This window comes from Haemaphysalis longicornis, unplaced genomic scaffold (assembly GCF_048455015.1).
Source record: "Haemaphysalis longicornis isolate Haplotype H1 unplaced genomic scaffold, Haemaphysalis longicornis Haplotype H1 scaffold_6, whole genome shotgun sequence".
NCBI classification, from domain to species: Eukaryota; Metazoa; Arthropoda; class Arachnida; order Ixodida; family Ixodidae; genus Haemaphysalis; species Haemaphysalis longicornis.
In genome coordinates this window covers 10,046,039-10,064,534 of record NW_027526407.1, presented here as the reverse complement: position 1 = coordinate 10,064,534, position 18,496 = coordinate 10,046,039, and the positions used below count along the sequence as shown (strand labels likewise).

General features: G+C 45.8%; 1 long non-coding RNA gene across 1 annotated transcript in view; it reads left to right on the top strand.

Moving 5' to 3' along the window:
• The window catches only part of LOC144141383 (uncharacterized), a 69,755-nt gene extending 56,531 nt beyond the window's left edge, over window positions 1-13,224 (top strand). The window contains exon 5 of the long non-coding RNA XR_013316569.1: window positions 13,043-13,224. This is a non-coding gene — a long non-coding RNA (uncharacterized LOC144141383). The remainder of the gene's footprint in view (window positions 1-13,042) is intronic.
• Window positions 13,225-18,496: the final 5,272 nt, after the last annotated feature.

The window sequence follows — 18,496 nt, the reverse complement described above, 5'->3', positions numbered from 1 at the left end:
TACCCGCTCATGACAGGCTGTAGACGCTCGAGTCACGCCCCGGGGGTTGAAAAGAAGGTCCCCTTCTCCCCGTGTAGTCAGAGTGGCGCTGGCCACCACCCTCAAGCGTCAGATACACTTCTAGTAAATATAAATAGCCCAGAAAGTTAAGGAGGACACAGTCGCCCAGATAGCCGAATTGGTAAGGCATTCGACATGTAATCGAAAGGCGTGGGTTCGGTCCCCACTCTGGGCGCGTGTTGTTCTTTCTTTCTTTCTTCTGTATATTAAAAAAAATGTTTACTTCATTAACCGTAGTGAAAAAAGAAAAAGAGCCTAACCACACCCCTATGCCTCCTTTGGCGTTGTAGACTGCTGACCAATCTTTCTGGATCTATATATATATATATATATATATATATATATATATATATATATATATATATATATATATATATATATATATTGCCGGGAACCATGTATGTGTTTGCTTATTTATTGTTTGTTTTACTGCAGGGCCACGCCCGGCTGTGTTATCACGTTCCAAGCAAAGCGCGCCTTCCATTCTTTATTTTTATGCCGCACGGGCTTTCACATTCAGATAAGAAAACTGTTTCGCCATAACATCACTAGCCGAGAATCATCGTCTATGATCTACAATGTTCTGTATGTCAATCGACGGTTCCAGAAACACTCGCGCCGAAAGATAAAAAGCCTGCAGAGCCGACGCCTCGGCATTCGATTCTGCGACGCTCGCCGACGCAAGTCACTTTGTTGACCGCTGCTTCGCCGCCTCTGTATTTTGTTTTAGTTGTTAGGGGAGCACAAGTTCGCTCCAATAAACTTTCTTCTCCTTCAAGACAACTGCGTCGTCCTATGCTTCGTGACATCTGGTGGAGGGGGGGGTACGCACCCTTTATACTCTCTACGACATCTGGAAGCCGCTAAGCCAGCCCAACCAGAGAAAGCCGCCGACTGCAAGGATTGCTACCCGAGTTCGGTCTCATGCCAGAAGGACCCAAGAGAAGGAACGCTGCAACCAAAACCATGGTGCAAGAAACAACGTCGCCAATCGGTCTGCAGCAGCCCCAGGAACCGCCATCGTTCCGTGGAGCCCCCACTGAAGACCCCGAAAAATGGTTGGAGAAGCTGGAGCGCGTCCGCATCTTGAACAGGTGGGACGACGAAGAAACGTTCCGGCATGTCTTCTTTTACTTAGAAGATGCTGCTCGAACTTGGTTCGAGAACCATGAGAGTTTTTTGACCGACTGGACTCAATTGAAAAGGGAGTTCCTTAAGACCTTCACAGCGAGCGAGCTGCGCTTTTGCTTGAAACTGGAACGCAGCACCCCAACGAAGGTGTCGTGATCTTCGTTGAGGAGATGAAGTGACTTTTTCGCCATGCGGACCCCGAAATGACCGAAGAAAAGAAGCTCAGGTTTCTAATGCGAGGAGTGAAGTAAGAGCTTTTTGCTTGTCTAGTCCGTAACCTGCGGAAGACGGTGGTTGAATTCGCGGCGGTGCCGGCCGAGATGGAGAAGACGCTAGAAGTTTGAACGAGGCAGTACGACCGCCCTGTCAACGCGCTTTTCTCGGAGACCATCGGTGCCGCAACTGGAAGCTCAGACATTGCGCGAGACCATTCGAGCAGGGGTCAAGGAGGAGCTTCAGAAGCTTTTTCCAACAACGCTGCAACCTCAAGTGGCTTCTCTGACTGACGTCATCCATGAAGAGGTTCAACAGGCACTGGGAACTTTTATGCCTTCAGAAGCACCCCGTCCGCTCCAAGCGATGACCTACTCCGCAGCTCTTCGTCAACCCCGCCCTGCTCCAACCCGTCGTCAAGACGCCCAGCCATACCGCCATCCAATGCCGGCCGCCCGACGCCCTGTAGACCAATACCAGACGCCAAGGAAGACCGACGTGTGGAGAACCCCCAAAAATCGCCCGCTGTGCTACCACTGCGGAGAGGCCGACCACATCTACCGTCGCTGCCCTTACAAGAGACTCGGTCTGCGAGGATTCTCTGTCGACGCACCACGCCCCGACCTGGCCAGTGCCCTACTCACATCGACGAATACCTGTCCAACACGAACCGAGGACGTGCCCGCTTCAACCGTTCGCCGTCGCCCTTCCGGTACCAGTCGCCAAACCGCCATAACACCGCTGACTTCTCACGTGGAAGGTCCCGCAGCCCACGCGGGGGAAACTAAAAGCAGCAGTTTCTGGAGGTGAAGTTGCAGAACGGCAAAAAAACGAAAACTCTCCAACGACGCATGGCCGCACCGAACACCGTACCTGCAGCCCCACGACTCGATCTAACCTGGACGTGACTCCCGAGCCTGACGACGACACTACGCGACGCGTACCCGAAACGACAGAGCCTGCCGCTGAGAAGATAACGAGAATGACGACGCATGGTGCCCGACCGTCAACACGCACAAGCCGAGATACAACGCACCGACGCACCAGAAACTCGAGGAAAGCGGCGTCCGAAGTCCAGTTGTCCATCGGCGGCTTTGACGCAGTCGCCGTCATCGACCCGGGAGCCGACTACTCGGTAATGAGCGGCTCATTCGCGTCGAAGCTAAAGAAAGTTACGACAACATGGGACAGTCCGCATATACGCACAGCAGGAGGCCATCTCGTAACGCCAAGTGGAACGTGCACATCACGCGTCACCATAGGAGGCACCACGTACCCTGCTGAGTTCGTTATTTTGCCTAACTGCTCCCGCGACGGAATTCTCGGAATAGACTTTTTGACGGACAACGGCACAATAATTGATCTGCAGACCAACTCGATAACTTTTTCCTCCGACCACTCCACGACGCCGAAGACGAAACCCGATCACCGTGCTGCTGTCAGGGTCGCCGACGATCACATCACCCTGCCACCCCGCGCAAGCTTGGTGATCGCCGTCTACTGTGAGGATGCTGCTTTTGACATCGACTCTATTGTAGAGAGTGATCGAAGGTTGCTTCTCGACAGCGGTGTCTCCGTCGCAAGAGGCATTGCGCACTTAAGCAACGCCAATCTTAAGTTTTGGTCACTAATTTCACCGAAGAGTACCAGCATTTAAACATGGAAGCTGCAATTCCGTTCGTCGAAGAAACGCAAGAAGCAAGTAACGTGATCGCGGTCGCCGACTTTGAGCGCACACCTGATGAAACCTTCAAGCTTCCGCTGCCCTTCGGCGTGAATCCGGCGCTACCGCAAGAACAACGGAACAAATTATTGACTTTGCTGCGTCGCTACAGCGAGTGTTTTTCGTCTAGTTCAAAATTACGTCAGACACCCCTAGCGAAGCACCGTATTATAACTGAAGATGGAGCCCGACCTACCCGACAGTCACCATACCGCGTCTCTTCCCACGAACGGGAAGCCGTCCGGACTCAAGTCGACAACATGCTCAGCGACGACATTATACAGCCATCGAAAAGCCCCTGGGCTGCGCCGGTCGTACTGGTAAATAAAAAAGACGGCACAATAAGGTTCTGCGTTGACTACCGGCGACTAAACAAAATCACCAAAAAGGACGTGTATCCCCTGCCACGAATCGAAGACGCCCTTGACCACGTTTGCCATGCCAAGTACTTCTCATCGATGGATTTGAAGACCGGCTACTGGCAAACTGAAGTGCACGAGAGAGACCGAGAGAAGACTGCGTTTATAACCCCGGACGGCCTATACGAGTTCAAGGTGATGCCTTTTTGTCTGTGCACGGCGCCAGCAACGTTTCAAAGAGCCATGGACAGTGTGCTAGCTGGCCTGAATTGGCACACTTGCCTCGTATACCTCGACGACGTTTTGGTATTCGCCCGGAATTTCAACGAACACCTTGCAAGGTTGGAGTCTGTACTCGAGGCCATTCGTACGTCGTGGTTAACGCTGAAGCTTGAAAAGTGTCGTTTCGCGTATGAGGAGCTGAAGTTCTTGGGCCACGTCGTCAACGCCGCGGGAGTCCTACCTGACCCGGCAAAAACTAAGGCCATTGCGAACTTCCCAAGCCCGAAAGGCAAGATGGGCTTGCGAAGATTTCTCGGACGTTGCGCATACTACCGGCGCTTCGTCGCAAACTTCGCCCGCATTGCAGAGCCGCTCACACAGTTGACGAAAGATAGCACGCCTTTTAGCTGGGAAAACAACCAAGAAAAGCCATTCTGCGAGCTTCAAAAATGCCTGCAAATCCCTCCCGTGCTTGCTCATTTCTACGAAAACGCCGTTACAGAAATGCACACCGACGCCATCGATATAGGCTTGGGTGCCGTTCTCGTCCAAAAGCATAGCGGTAGCGAAAAATTAATCGCCTTTGCCAGCCGTGGTCTGTCGAAGGAGGAGAAAAATTACTCAGCCTCTGAAAAAGTGCCTCGCAGTTATATGGGCCATTTCAAAATTTCGCCTATACATAAATGGTAGGCCATTCAAGGTTGTCACAGACCACCAAGCGCTGTGTTGGCTCGCCAATTTGAAGGACCCCTCTGGCTGTCTTGGGCGGTAGGGCTTGCGCCTGCAAAAGTTCGACGTTACAATCTTCTACAAATCCGGAAGGAAAAACTCCGACGCCGACTGGCTGTCCCGCGCCCCCGTCGACCCAACACTACTAGACTCCGATGAAGACAACGCGTTCTTCGGAGTCGTTACGGGGAGCGACCTAGCCGCCCAGCAGCGTGCCCACCCCGACTTGCGCGTCATGATCGACTACCTCGAAGGACGAAATGTCGCCGTGCCTAGGGCGTTCAAGCGGAACTTGCCAGAATCAGCCTCAAAAACTCCGCCCTCGTGAAGAAGAATTTCAGCCCCGGAACGAGAACGCATTACCTACTTGTCATCCCTGCAGAGCTCCGTGACGAAATTTTGGAAGCGTGCCACGACGACCCGTCTTCCGGACATCTCGGCACAGCTCGCACCATTGCAAAAATCAACGCGAAGCACTTCTGGCCCCATCTTACATCCGACGCCACCCACTATGTTCGGAGTTGCCGTGACTGCCAGTGACAAAAAACGCCGCCGAGAAGACCCGCCGGCTTTCTTGAACCGATCGCCGTCCCGTCGAGGCTCTTTCAACAGGTTGGAATGGACTTTCTAGGCCCGTTCCCTACGTTACAATCACAGAACAAGTGGATTGTCGTGGCGACAGACTACATGACGCGCTACGCAGAGACCGCCGCTCTTCCGAGGGGCACTGCACAGGAAGTCGCAAAGTTCTTCATAATCCAAGTTGTTCTGCGACATGGAGCCCCGGAAGTCCGAATCACGGACCGCGGAACGGCCTTTACTGTGGAGCTGATGCAAGGAATATTACGCTACAGCAACACGAATCGCAGAAGAACGACGGCGTACCACCCCCAAACGAACGGACTAAGTAACCGTCTGAACAAGACAATCGCAGATATGCTGTCAATGTACGTTGACGTTGAACATAAGACTTGGGACGAAGTGCTTCCGAATGTCACGTTTGCGTACAACACGGCTATCCAGGAGACGACGCAGCTGACGCCGTTCGAGCCTGTCTACGGAAGACGGCCAACTACGATGCTCGACGACATAGGTTGACTAGTCAACCCATGAGCCTACGGCTTAATGGTCACCGGGCAGATACTCTTAGCAAATCCTCCATAGCTGTAGCGCAGCATTTCAACCAAACAGGCCGCAATTTTGATGGACTTAGGTTATATATACTTCAGTCAAATTTTATGTCTCCTAGGGACAGGAAATACCAAGAATCTTACTTAATTCACAAATTCAACTCCATGGAACCTGCTGGAAATAATGCGTCTAAGGGCAACTGGAATCCTTGCGATATTCACCGGGTATACAGCATTAGGCATTTTCGCGCATATACCTCATCCAAAGACTATGATCGTTCACTGTGTTCTGTACCTGGTCACCTAATTTCTTTTTTTTTTCATTCCTTAGTGCCTAGCTTAACACTCGCCCTCATCCCTCCAACCTTTGCTTTTGGAATTCAATTTTCTTTATTTTATTTCTTTTTTTTACTCCGCGTGGTCTTGTGCCCCATACGTCACTCTAACTTTATCTTTTCGTTTTTTAATTTCAGAACAGGCCTGTTCCAGGAATGTTGCCGTGGGTGACACGTGCCATTTTAGTTGCCGGGTCATTGCTTTTTCTTGTGTGTGTGGGTTTATGTGGTTTCCCTCCCTGTTTTTTTTCTCCTTCTTTTCTGTTTTTCTTGACCTAGTTAGTTTCCCCCGTCTCTATCTTTTCTTTTGACCTGAGGATTGCAGATAGTTTCTGATAAGGACCCCACCATCGCCGCCTGGTCTGCCTCCGGCGGTTCTGAGATCCTTTCCGTATACCCCGCGGCGGGTCAATAAACACCCTCTCATTCTTTCTCACCAAAAATTCCACGAATATCAACCACCAGCTGACTTCCGTGTGACCTACTTCGCGTCTTAAACTAGACAACCTTCTTGGCCCCTCAATCTCTCCCCCGACTTACTCCCAAACCAACCAGCTTGCTCAATTTCCCTTCCATCTTTCCCTCTCCTTTCACCTGGGGTACTACCCCTATATAAACCGTGCCTGCCAGGCGAGAGATTGCCTTGAGGAAAGAAAGTTCTCTTTGCTGAAACGTAGGCCAAAATCGTGCTTTTACCTTGTTTGAAGTTTTTCTTCTCTTGTATATATATAAATATACATATATGTATATATATATATATATATACACAAAGTAGAAGTACGCTCTTCGGAGACTTTATTTCCAACGTTTCGACCTGAGACAGGTCTTCCTCAGGACAGACAGGACAGGACAGACAGACAGGACAGACAGACTCAGGACAGACAGGTCTGTCTCAGGTCGAAACGTTGGAAATAAAGTCTCCGAAGAGCGTACTTCTACTTTGTACGTATTCCTGCAGCAACTAAGGACTCCACTTCACGACTATATATATATATATATATATATATATATATATATATATATATATATATATATATATACATATATATATATATATTTATACATTAATAGAAATATAGGTCGACAGTCTACAACACCAAAATAGGCATAGGGGTGTGGTTAGGCTCTATTTTTTACTACTTTTTTCTTTGTTTTTCTTTTTGCTTTTCTGTGTTTTTCTTTCTTTCTTCGTTATATTTAAAAAAAAAAATTTAACTTCATTAACCGTAGTAAAAAATATAGCCTAACCACACCCCTATGCCTCCTTTGGCGTTGTAGACTGCCGACCTATGTTTCTGTATTTCCTCAACGAGCCCCTCATTTCCTTACTATATTATTCTGCGAAAGCCTAGCGAGGGTCTCGGTTCTGGCAGCCTTGATGCCTAGGTAGCCTAAGAGGGCTTCCCGCCAGTTACCCACTCATGACAGGCTGTAGACATTTGAGTCACTCCCCAGGGTTTGAAAAGAAGGTCCCCTTCTCCCCGTGTAGTCAGAGTGGCACTGGCTACCACCCTGAAGCGTCAGATACACTTCTAGTAAATATAAATAGCCCAGAAAGTGAAGGAGAACACAGTCGCCCAGATAGCCGAATTGGTAAGGCATTCGAGATCTAATCGAAAGGCGTGGGTTCAGTCCCCACTCTGGGTGCGTGTTTTTCTTTCTTTCTTTCTTCCTTATTATAACAAAAACCTTAACTTCATTAGCCGAGTAAAAAATAGAGCCTAACCACACCCCTATGCCTCCTTTGGCGTTGTAGACTGCCGACCTATGTTTCTGTATTTCCTCAACGAGCCCCTCATTTCCTTACTATATTATTCTGCGAAAGCCTTGCGAGGGTCTCGGTTCTGGCAGCCTTGACGCCTAGGTAGCATAAGAGGGCTTCCCGCCAGTTACCCACTCATGACAGGCTGTAGACATTTGAGTCACGCCCCTGGGGGTAAAAAGAAGGTCCCCTTCTACCCGTGTAGTCTGAGTGGCACTGGTATCTACCCTCAAGCGTCAGATACACTTGTAGTAAATATAAATAGCCCAGAAAGTGAAGGAGAACACAGTCGCCCAGATAGCCGAATTGGTAAGGCATTCGAGATCTAATCGTAAGGCGTGGGTTCGGTCCCCACTCTGGGCGCGTCTTTTTCTTTCTTTCTTTATTCGTTATATTTTTAAAAAAATCTTAACTTCATTAACCGTAGTAAAAAATAGAGCCTAACCACACCCCTATGCCTCCTTTGGCGTTGTAGACTGCTGACCTATGTTTCTGTATTTCCTCAACGAGCCCTTCATTTCCTTACTATATTATTCTGCGAAAGCCTAGTGAGGGTCTCGGTTCTGGCAGCCTTGATGCATAGGTAGCATAAGAGGGCTTCCCGCCAGTTACCCACTCATGACAGGCTGTAGACATTTGAGTCAAGCCCCGGGGGTTGAAAAGAAGGTCCCCTTCTCCCCGTGTAGTCAGAGTGGCACTGGCTACCACCCTCAAGCGTCAGATACACTTCTAGTAAATATAAATAGCCAAGAATGTGAAGGAGAACACAGTCGACCGGATAGCCGAATTGGTAAGGCATTCGAGATCTAATCGAAAGGCGTGGTTTCGGTCCCCACTCTGGGCGCGTGTTTTTCTTTCTTTCTTCCTTATATTAAAAAAATATTAACTTCATTACCCGAGTAAAAAATAGAGCCTAACCACACCCCTATGCCTCCTTTGGCGTTGTAGACTGCCGACCTATGTTTCTGTATTTCCTCAACGAGCCCCTCATTTCCTTACTATATTATTCTGCGAAAGCCTAGTGAGGCTCTCGGTTCTGGCAGCCTTGATGCCTAGGTAGCATAAGAGGGCTTCCCGTTAGGTACCCACTCATGACAGGCTGTAGACATTTGAGTCACGCCCCGGGGGTTGAAAAGAAGGTCCCCTTCTCCCCGTGTAGTCAGAGTGGCACTTGCTACCAACCTCAAGCGTCAGTTACACTTCTAGTAAATATAAATAGCCCAGAAATGAAGGAGAACACAATCGCCGGATAGCCGAATTGGAAGGCATTCGAGATCTAATCAAAAGGCGTGGGTTCAGTCCCCACTCTGGGTGTGTGTTTTTCTTTCTTTCTTTCTTCCTTATATAAAAAAATCTTAACTTCATTACCCGAGTAAAAAATAGAGCCTAACCACACCCCTATGCCTCCTTTGGCGTTGTAGGCTGCCGACCTATGTTTCTGTATTTCCTCAACGAGCCCCTCATTTCCTTACTATATTCAGCGAAAGCCTAGCGAGGGTCTCGGTTCTGGCAGCCTTGATGCCTAGGTAGCATAAGAGGGCTTCCCGCCAGTTACCCACTCATGACAGGCTGTAGACATTTCAGTCACGCCCCGGGGGTTGAAAAGAAGGTCCCCTTCTCCCCGTGTAGTCAGAGTGGCACTGGCTACCACCCTCAAGCGTCAGATACCCTTCTAGTAAATATAAATAGCCCAGAAAGTGAAGGAGAACACAGTCGCCCAGATAGCTGAATTGGTAAGGCATTCGAGATCTAATCGTAAGGCGTGGGTTCGGTCCCCACTCTCGGCGCGTGTTGTTCTTTCTTTCTTTCTTCCTTATATTTAAAAAAAATCTTAACTTCGTTAACCGTAGTAAAAAATACAGCCTAACCACACCCCTAAGCCTCCTTTGGCGTTGTAGACTGCCGACCTATGTTTCTGTATTTCCTCAACGAGCCCCTCATTTCCTGGCTATATTATTCTGCGAAAGCTTAGTGAGGGTCTCGGTTCTGGCAGCCTTGATGCCTAGGTAGCATAAGAGGGCTTCCCGCCAGTTACCCACTCATGACAGGCTGTAGACATTTGAGTCACGCCCCGGTGGTTGAAAAGAAGGTCCCCTTTTCCCCGTGTAGTCAGAGTGGCACTGGCTACCACCCTCAAGCGTCAGATACCCTTCTAGTAAATATAAATAGCCCAGAAAGTGAAGGAGAACACAGTCGCCCAGATAGCTGAATTGGTAAGGCATTCGAGATCTAATCGTAAGGCGTGGGTTCGGTCCCCACTCTCGGCGCGTGTTGTTCTTTCTTTCTTTCTTCCTTATATTTAAAAAAAATCTTAACTTCGTTAACCGTAGTAAAAAATACAGCCTAACCACACCCCTAAGCCTCCTTTGGCGTTGTAGACTGCCGAACTGTGTTTCTGTATTTCCTCAACGAGCCCCTCATTTCTTTACTATATATATATATATATATATATATATATATATATATATATATATATATATATATATATATATATATATATATATATATATATATATATATATTAATATATAGATATATATTGCGAATCAGAATAGGAAATGAGGCGCTCGTGGAAAATAACCCAGAAATAAGAGTTGGCAGTCAAGAAAACCTTAAAAAGCAAAGCGGAGGATACGGTAGGCTATTGAAACAAATAAAGAATTTGGAAATAAGGAAAGAAAGTGGAAAAAATGCCCGCCAGAACGGATCTGAACTTACGACCTCCAAAATACCGGTCTGGTGATCGCACCAAACCGGTATTCTGGAGGTCGTGGGTTCGGATTCCACCTGGGGGCATTTTTCTCCACTTTCCTAAATATATATATATATATATATATTACTGGGTAAAATAAGGAAGCGTTTGCGAAGGATATTGTTAATGCTCTGGACGATGATTGAGAAATAAGTTTTTAGGCAGGCGGCCTGGTGCTTTCGTCTTCACGCTGTTTGTTGAGCACCACGTTCCTTTTGAGATTGAATGTACTTCCCTTTTGCGTTTTACTGCAAGAAAATGTATCTGTCCAGATACATTACGTTGAATAGCCTATCGGCCAGACCCGCGTAGTCATAAAACCAGCCAAAAAGGGTGGTAGCTTAGTTGTGATAGCAATGATAAAATGACGGGAAGCGTATAGGCAGCGTACCAACCATTGCCACTTCAAGCAGTTAGGTAACGAACCGAGCCAGGAGTACTGCCTAACAATCTTAGAAGCCTCACAGAGCTTCGCTCTAGATAATTAATGAAGATTACTCACGTAAAATTCATCAAACCGAATAATAAGCATGTGGGACGCTGCTATCTTCTTCCAACTGTTACAAATTTCTGTAAAATAAGGGTTTACGGCCGACGTTTCTGTCAGACCAATAGCTTAAAATCCTGCCCCTGCGGGATCAATATCTCCTTCTCTCAATCATTACCTATCCAGCATTCCGGTTCTCCTTCATTCAGACAATTAGGACACACCCCTTCTCATCCGCAGAATATAAGAGATAAATAATGGTGGGCGCCTACACAGTGAACACCTCCAAGTTAATCTTGATGTTTTGCCAGATACACAAACATACCTCTCATCGAAGAAATTGAAGCTATTGCAAAAGCTTTATGAGGAACCTGAACCAAGTTAGGCCAGAATTGTACGTACCATTTTTTAAGCAGGAGTTACCTCTTCATTATATGGAAGTTGACTCACCTTACCTTTTGCACATTTTTAGAACAAGCACAGGTACTCCTTCCGCACCGACGTTTCTGAATATTCCATTGGATAACTTGAAGCCCCCCTGTAAACCTCTTTTCCGAATAAACCTAAGGATTACCTCCGCGACATGCACGACCATTCATCATTTGGGAACAGCCATGCGCGAATGCAAAAACGTTGTTTATCTCATGGCAATTCCTCGCTTTCGACATTTAAATTCTAATGCGAGCATAATGAAAAGAAGTCAATTTTCTAAGTACTACCTTCATAATACACAAAGGTAAGCCTAAAACCACAATTTTAGAAAACCAACAGACAGGCACCAGAGTCTACAATACAAAACGCATCCTCCGGAATACTGCAAACAAGGGAGCTTTCTACAAAAAGCCACCAGACATAGAAACGTATGTAGTGGTGATAGTGGGTACGTGAATCGTCTAGGCGAACTCAAGTCCAACCTCGTAAACAAAAAAACTACGACAAAAACTCGCTCGATCTGGTGTAAAAGTGTCGTGGTGCTCCACATGCAGCGTGAAAACGAAAGCGCAAGGCCACCTCCTTTATTAACGAAATGCTTAAACACCCTCCCTAAAGTAAACAATATCCTGCGGAAATACTAACCCCTTTTAGCCAGTAAAAACCAACCTAAGAAGACATTCCGGAAGCACCAAGGCTTACTTACCGCTGAAATAAGTATTTTCAAGATATTTTAGTGCAGGTTAAAATAGGGCCTACAAAGCAGCCAGTCATAACAGTCATAGGCGTAATAAAAGTCATAAGTAAATCTGAGTTGCATGTGCTTTAGTCAAACCTAAGTCTGCTGGGGACCGGCAATACAGTGAATATTATTTATTTACCAATTGAATACCTGGAACGTGCTGGAACTATCGCTTTCAGAAGCGACTTATATCTTTCTAATATTCATTGGAAATACCAGATCAGCTATTGTCTTGCGAGTACCTTTATCCGAATAACTTGACCCCCCCTTCTTCAGCTGTGAGTGTGATCGCATAAATTCTTTTGCTTTTCAAGTTTAGCTCCCACTTTTTTAAGCAATGACACTTATTCAGCCATTGATCCGGAATTCTATTCGCACTCCCTTTCTTGCACCTCTTTGTCCAGCGCCCCACACATGGTACCAGCTTTGTGTTTTTTGTTCTTTTTTTTTCTATAAAAGGCGCTCACTGGGAATGTTGCTGTTTGTAGCATGTGCAAGTTCAGATATGTTGTTTTTTTCTTTTTCCTCAACCTGTTCGCTGGCTCCTTTTTTGACCTCTAGCTCTCCGAAACCTTTTGTTAATGCCTTCCCCTTCCACGTTTTTGACTTCGTGCGTTTCCGAACAACATGCTCTAGGCCACGTGGTGGGGAAAATACACCGTTTTACTTCCTTTTTTCTGAATAAACCAAATCTTACACCCCTCTTACCGTCTACGGAGCTAAAACTCTGCACCCTTGCTTCCTGCTCAACAACCCCGGTCTCACACTCACATACCAATCCTCCTCCACTTGAACGCCACATGAAGGCCTCATAGTGTAGAATAGTGGAAGCCCACATAGGTTCTGTATTAAATTTTGGTGCAAATAACCATGTGTAAAGTAGGCCTCGCGGAAAGCTAGTGGTGCTTTTAGACTAACAATTGTAGTGTGTTCTGCAACTAATAGACCTTAACTGATTTCTACAGGTTCGAAGCAACCTTTGTGTGAACTAAGAGTCAGATCTACAAGCACAAAGTTCCCAATCCCGAAGGACTGCAAATATGCCTTTGAAGTGAAGTGCCCCAGAAGACCATACGTACATGTCTTCCAAGATTTCTGCCGGCTTCCATCAAAATGGCCATTTTAATAAAGGTACCTTATTAACGCACGTTTGAATGTATCTACTCGCTCAGAAACTAAATGAACAGCGCTCGTTCAACAGCAAAGGAATCGGGAAGGTATTACAGGGAAAGCCCTAGGTGTGTAATTCTGCAAAAAATTGTGCCATTCTGCTTGCTATTCTTGTCTGCAAAATAATATCGGCGCCCATGAAAAAAGTGAAGGGAAGAACAGTGAAATCTGATGGCGTTCAAAGTAAGGTATGCAGAGTAACAGACCCATGCTCTACGAACTGCACCATCTTGGATTTTACCTAAATAAACCAAAAGGGTATGCGATTTCTTTCATTGTGGCCGTACAGGCTTGGAGGAGTGACCCAACAGCTGGAGCCATGAAGGCGAATCTGCCACCTAAATAAAAATCAAAAAATTGTTTCTGAATTTTCTTCCACCAATACAAAATTCGAAATTCAAAAATTCAAAAATCAAAAGGAGGGCGCAGGCACCTTGCGTGCGCAGCGACCACGGGTAGGGGATCGAATATTATGGATTCGGTGTTTGCTACGCGGCGCATGGGCTCCAACAACCTAATGGTAAAGTTTTCGCTGTGGCGCGTTTTATGCTGTCTTCATTAATGTACGTAAAGACAGAAAGCTGTTGCACCGGACCAATGTACCCAATCTGGCCTAAACTTGCGTGTTTTTGGGCTTCGGTGAAGCTGAAGGTCACCTTGAGGTTGCGTGGTCCACGGTAGGTAAACGATGCCGAGTCGAACATGTCTTGTAATACCTCGTCACGCGTTTTTTATGTGTCTCTTTCAGGGCTAGCGTGCCAAGACTATTGTAAACGTTGCGCTGCTAAAACGGATGTTTGTAAAAACGGTCTAACAGTGACGGGCGCGGCGCCCATGGCCAGTTTAACGTAAACCAGCGTTACAACACACCGCTAGTTTCAAATTTGTGTAGGGTGTAATCTTTGCGTCATTGGCACCGAAGCGTTTTCAATATTCAACATTATCAGCATCATGTAGTGTGTAATACAGGCAGTTTGGGGTGAACTTAATGAGTATTTGGCATATTATAAAGTTTGTCCTATATCTTACTCACATGTGAACACCCTAATCTTAGCCACCACTTCCTTCTACTACACAGTCTAAAAAAATTCGTCTCTAAAATTCCAAGCTCCTCCGCAGCACAATTTAGCCATCAGCTATCGCACACTGTAAAGCAACTATACAAAACGGCTCCTAGAGGGTGGCTTATGAGGTTATATAAGACATCCGTAGTTCGGTAGCCAGACAAGGCTTTGTTTTTCCTTCGCTTAGTTTGATGTTGCCGACAATGAGGCACCATTTATCGGCAATGGACTGAACTCATCGCTGAACTGAGTCAGTGAACAAATTTTTTTCACCCCAGACGGCGATGGGCAAAAAAGGGTACCCGAATCCTCTGCAACACCCTTCGCCCCACCCTCAGATAGTGTAGCGGAAAAGATTAACCTAGTGAGGTAGTCCTCAGGGTGAGAATCGCTTAGCCGCGCTAGCGAAATAATTGGTGCTGAATCTGCCGCGACTTCAGACGCAGCAACGGTCCAGATGAAACTAATAAACAGCCACCGCAATCGCAAGTGTCAGTGACACTTTCCAGTATAGAAAAAAGGCATACATACGGGCAGGTAAACCACCAATGCTTTGTTTTCCCCTGCGGCCAGGTGGAAGCTGTTACAAGCCTTGCAGCGCAGCTACAGATTGGTGGTTGTAATGTGAAAATATATGAGTTGTCTAGCTATTTTGTCCCAACTAATTCGTCCAGCCGAGGAGGCATTCGAACTTGAACTAGACCTAGAATGATGCATGATTGCGAAATTGGTGTCAGCTATTGGAATAACTTATCTTTCCTACGAACAGTGCGAGGCATGGCTGACCAACTGCGACTTTCTGTCCCGGGTTCCCAAAATAGTTCCCAAATGTGTAGCGACAATGCCTGCGCGATACCTTCGAAGGGCATTTTAGGCAAAGTAGTTGTCGCGACAGGAGCGGCATGACCGGCGTGCACGCGCTGCGGAGGGGAAAGAAGTCCCGGGCCGGGCACCGCTGCCACTGAGCACGCTGGTACGTTTGCCCCTCGTCAATGGAAGGGTCTATAAACTGTCATCGTTATCTCCACCACCAGCCTATCTACGCCCACTGGAGGGCAAAGGCCTCTCCCATTATACTCCAATTTCCCGGTCCCGTGCTAACTGCTGACTGCGACCAATTTATCCCTGGAAACGTGTTGATCTCATTAGCCCATCTAACTTTTTTCCGCCCCCTGAAAGGTTTGCCTTCTCTAGGGATCCAATCTTTTACCCTTAATAACCAACAGTTATCTTGCCTTCGCATTACATGCCCTCCCACGTCCATTTTGTTTTCCTAATTTGTACTAATATGTCTTTTACACTCGTTTGTTCTCTGACCCACTCCGCTCTCTTCGTGTCCCTTAATGTTACACCTACCATCTTCCGCTTCTTTTCCCGCTGAGTCGTTCTCATTTTCAGTTGAACCCTCTTAGTGAGCCTCCAAGGTTCTGCCCCGTAAGTGAGTACCGGTACCGGTACTATAAACTGTAATCCAGGGAAATGAAAAGTAGTAGGTTCAGTGTGGCACCCCAAGTCCAATGCACATGAGTAAACCGGAGCACACCACTTACACAGAATCGAGGTTCAAGGGAAGATGTCCTGTGTTCTGGTTGCGTTGCTGATGAATTTGCACCCTAAGACACAGACACGAGGGCAACGAAAGATGCATTGTATGCGAACCAGACAAATCTAGCAACGCCTTTAAATTAGGGAAACAGAAAATGGAAGAAAGAATTACAGATGGATGAGCTAGCAATATTCAGGCTAAAATAGCACCTTTAATTTTGTACAATACATTCCCGTATACAATGCTGTGAGTAGTCTTCGGTATACATCGAAGAGTACCTTCGAAGGACTACACATAACGCAAAAAAACTATACCAATTATTTCAAATATATTTATACGTGATTATACCTTCCCATACTATGCTCAGAAATGAATAATCAATATGGAAATGTTGTATAAGTTTCCTTTGTTGTATATGCGTTTTGTCTAATTATAAGGAAATTTGGAAGTCTTCTTTTGCACAAAAAATACGTAGACACAATAACAGTTTAGGAATGAAAGCGTTGTAAATAAAAAAGAGGTAAATATGGTATTCAAATAGTCTAACAGAAATCGCAAAAATTCTGAATTTTTATCAATCGCCTAATAGCTCTTGCCTTTAGGAAAATAACCAAAAGGAATTTCCTCATACAGTCGTTATTTTTGTGTACATTTGGTTTTTGCTCTCTTCAATCCTAAAGAACACGTACTCTCTTGATCCTAATGGTTTTGTGTCACGTTGATGATGAATATGTTGACTACTAATTGAATTAAATTGATGAATGTTAACTATTATTTGATGTTGACTACTAATTAAATAGAATTGATGAATGCTGTATAGTGTTTGTTACTCTGTATTTGTTCTTAGTATGTATGTGACATATTGCACTATGTTTAAACGGTTGGTATTTCGTTGGATATGATATTCGATAAATGTGTGTTGAGTGTTTGAGAGTTCTGTTTTCAAGTGTGTTGCGCTACTATTGTCTGATGCGGCTATTGTTTGCTGTCAAGAGCTAGTCAGGTGGTTTTCAGTGCCACCTCATTCCATGGCCCCAAGGCAAACTACTCTCCACCGTACTTAGGCAAACAACAATCAAATAACTCAACAAATAAATCTTTTTTTATATATTGACTTGCTTTCGCCTTCAAAGCACTTGGGCAGACATAAGTTTTGTTACCAGTGCTCTAGCCAGAAATTTTTTTCAGGTGACCTTATGTGTTATTACAAGGGAGAACACTTGGCAAAAGAACAATAGGTATTGCTCAAACCAAAACGAACTTTAAAAAGTCGTAGCTGCCGTCAATTTCAAAACCACCCCTTTGGCTTCATCCTTAGCTCTTAGGTACTGCGACTGAAAAAACCACCAAGCGATAAGATTAGTTGTAATAAATGCACACGTGCGTAATATTTTTAAAAAAGAAATGAAAGTAACATATAGACACATTTAGTGAAAGGTAAATACTGGTTGCCAAACCCACTAAAATGCTACTTCCTCATAACTTCATGCAACATTCCAGCTCACCGAATGTAGCGCCACTCCTCCTCGCTTACCTAATGGAATTATCTAATCGATAGTTTTTTGCAAGTTGAGGGTGACTAAACCGACTTGTAAAGAAAGAGTAACAGAGAACTACTCGAATTCTAACCAGATTTAAAATACGGAACGAGCAGCAGCCACACAAGGCGTTCAGTCCCTCGCCGCCTTTTTAGCGCTGTTTTGGTTTAGGGTAGTGTGCAACAACTAGCCAAATCGCCATCTGAACGCCGTAAGAAAAAACTGAGGAAACTTCAAAAACTACGAGTCCGCTTACGAAACATAAACGGCTTTTCGAGCCATTGATCTCAAGATAATAACGCCGAGAACGGCGAAAAAGTGACGAGTGTGCGCTAACAAAACAGCCCTAAAGGCTGTGGTTGCAATCAGATCTCTTTTGCGTTCGCGTGCACTGCGGCAACTGCACCAGTTCAGTGTCGGTAGTTTGTGCAGCAGCGAAATTCTGATCACGTTCTTTGCGAAGTATCGGCGGACAACACAGGGTCCTTAAGACACACTTTTATCAAGGAAGTTTCGAAACTTAGTTTTACCACGTGGAAGCGCTCCAAAGTTTACGACTGGTGTACCAGATACGTGTAGTACACCAAAAGCAAAATGAAATATTAGAGAGTACTCCAGTGAACACTCATGAGAAATTAATTCTGCTGATATATTTTCTGATATTTTCTATTGCATTGATGCCTTTTGGGGAAAACCATCGCTTGATTCCTTCGCTCGGCCAGCTGGGAGACTTGTAATATTTATTATAACAAAACCACCTCGTCACAATCAAAGCCGAAGGCCCAATAATACATGTAAAAGCGGTTTGCATACTGGCTTTTAAGCTGAATTGCACAGAAAAACCCACGTCTATGTTTGGAATAATATATGCCGCCTTCTTAAAAGTACTTTTCATTTCATGCTGACCTGGAAACCGAAGATCTTGACTAACACTAAGGTCGAAACTTTTCACGGTACCCTTATATAACCAAAGTTGTTCTTAATGGCTCAAGTTTGGTAAATTTTTGTTCAGGTGAACAGTTCCTTCTCAACCTAAAAGCTTTCTGCACCGCCAACGCATCAGGAGAGACAAGCAGAAGATGTCTGAGTTCCTCGATTGCA